The sequence below is a fragment of the Colossoma macropomum genome, unplaced genomic scaffold (assembly GCF_904425465.1).
Source record: "Colossoma macropomum unplaced genomic scaffold, Colossoma_macropomum, whole genome shotgun sequence".
NCBI classification, from domain to species: Eukaryota; Metazoa; Chordata; class Actinopteri; order Characiformes; family Serrasalmidae; genus Colossoma; species Colossoma macropomum.
In genome coordinates, this window is record NW_023494799.1 from 9,530,586 (window position 1) to 9,533,036 (window position 2,451).

Below are 2,451 nucleotides of genomic sequence, written 5' to 3' on the forward strand. Positions count from 1 at the left end.
CTATGGCTTATTGTTCATTAACCACAGGGACTTCAATGCAAAATAATGGAACTTTTGTTAGATTATGGAACTGTTTAATAAACTTTGGGCCCACCAGCAGACCCATGGCTTGGTAAGGGGTTAAAAAGTGTATTCTCAGTAGAGGATGTGATCACTTATTTTCACCTAGAAAATCAACAGAACATGTCATTTGACCAGAGAAACCGCAACGTTTTTATTTTCTGTACTAATAAAGGCTTCACTGAAAAAAATTAATGTTGAAGCACTCTTTGTTTCATAGATTTAGATGTCTTTAGAAAGTCATTTGCTGTGTGATAACAATTCCCCTTCTTCAAAACACAAACTTTACTGACAGCAGTTTTATTACATTCCAAGGGACCCCCGCCATCTCTGCTAAAAGAAGTCATGCAGATGCAGGTTTAGGTGGAACCTGGTCTATAACTATTAGATGGAGTAAACATTGAACACTGAAGTTTGTTTGACAACTGGCATGAATCTGGTCTGTATATTCAGATACACTATCTGTATGTCACATCTGTGCCTGGGGATTCCACTCCTCACCTCTAGAGGTCACTGTAGCCACAACACTGGGTAGGTCCACAGACCTGTAACCTAAAAAGTCTTTTTATTATCTGCACATTTCCTGATTTTCTATCTCTGTGCTTTCCCAGTTGTTGATCCAGCTTTAACACACGTTTGCTTTGTATTTACATCTAAGCACTGTGTCCTGTTTGCTGCTGACTCAGGGTCTGTTCAGTATCTTGCTCCCTTAGAATCTCCTATGTATCTCCAAGTGTCCATTAAAATGCTCACATGGGGCCCAGCTTGATCTCATTATGAGAATGTCTGGGGACAACCATGAGAAATTTTGGGCTATATGTGAGCGGGAGCGTAGACGTATCGAGGTGGGAACAAACTGAGAATCACATCTTTAAACCAACCCAACACCTCAAGAAGGAGGAGGTCAAAGTAGGGGTCAATGGTGTGCTCCAACACTGACAACAAGCCACTGCATTTAATGTTAACATGGCTAAAAAGTCACCCCAAAAACAAAAAAGAAAAAAACTTTAGCATGTAAATGTTTACTGCATGTGCAGAGAACTCATTAAAAATATATAACAACTAAAAATGTTTCACTAGGTTTGCTTTTGTTATCGACTGTACTTCAGACATTAAAAGAGCACAGACCAGAGGAATATGGGGTGGGTTTTAGAGTGGGCGTGGCCTTGCTTATGGCAGACTTCATCACATTCAAGCACTAAAAGTGTAAGAGGTTGTCTAAAGTTGTGTGGTCAGGCCCTGGGAGACCACCATTAACCTGTTTTTTCCTTCCTTGGTGTTTGACTTCATTTGTTACACTTTATCATACAGAATTGTGAGGATGACTTTCCACAGGATTTCTCATAGACATTGTCACCAAAGAATATGCTTTTACTGAGATGAAATTGTGGTGAATGCTTTCGTCAAATGCAGAAACTTATAATGGACCAATAATGGACTTGATCCAGGGCAGAAATGCAGATATTTTGGCAAAAATCTTCGGCTTCGTGGGTGCATCACACTTGTTCCTCTGACCGAAGGAAACAATGCCCATAGCAGTATTCCCACACACCAAAGGACCTCCAGAGTCTCCCTGTTAACAACACACAAATGAAACACATTACTATCCTCACTTTATTTACTTTGGTTTATTGTTCATTGTTGGGTCGACACAATAATCCAGACTGACTGTATTAATAATTTTCCCATACCCTGCAAGATCCTCCAGGATGAACTGCACATATCATCCTTGGGGTCAGAAGGTTCTCCCAGAGTTTCTTACATTTTTTTTGGCCACGATAGTAATTTTGGTCTCCATAAGACGATTACTACCAGATTTGAAGGATCCTGTTCTTCCCCAGCCAGCTACACTGCAGACCGAGTTGGCCCTGATGCCCTCCTTTGTTTTAGGGATGGAGATCCAGTTTACAGTTTTGCTCTTTTTGGCTTTTCCACGTAGCTGTGACAAGATAATCATTTGCCTAGTTAGAAACAAGACTGCACAGTATAATGTGAAGCTCCACTCCTCCACTGCAACCCAGATTACACCCAGCTGACCTACACACTGCACTTTCAAACAGTTAGCTAACATTAGATGCTATTCATGTTTCCTTACTGAACACTTGACATTGTAAAATATAATGATTTAATAAAGTTATATTAATGTTTGTAGACCAAAAGTTAGCCAGCTAGAATGCTAGACGTTGTGCTTTGGCCCACTAATAGCTCTTGTAACTGCATTGAAAGGCCTTTATGTTATTTATACTTAAATAATGATAATAGTACAACCCCAATTCCAAAAAAGTTGGGAGGCTATGTAAAATGTAAATAAATGTAAATAAAAACAGAATGCAATGATTTGCAAATCTCATAGACCCTTATTTTATTATCAATAGAACATACAACACATAT

The 2,451-nt window shown here is 39.3% G+C and overlaps 1 pseudogene; it reads right to left on the reverse strand.

Annotated features, from left to right (window-relative positions):
- Positions 1–1,468: 1,468 nt before the first annotated feature.
- On the reverse strand, positions 1,469–2,017 carry LOC118819274 (annotated as a pseudogene).
- Between the last annotated feature and the right edge of the window lie 434 nt (positions 2,018–2,451).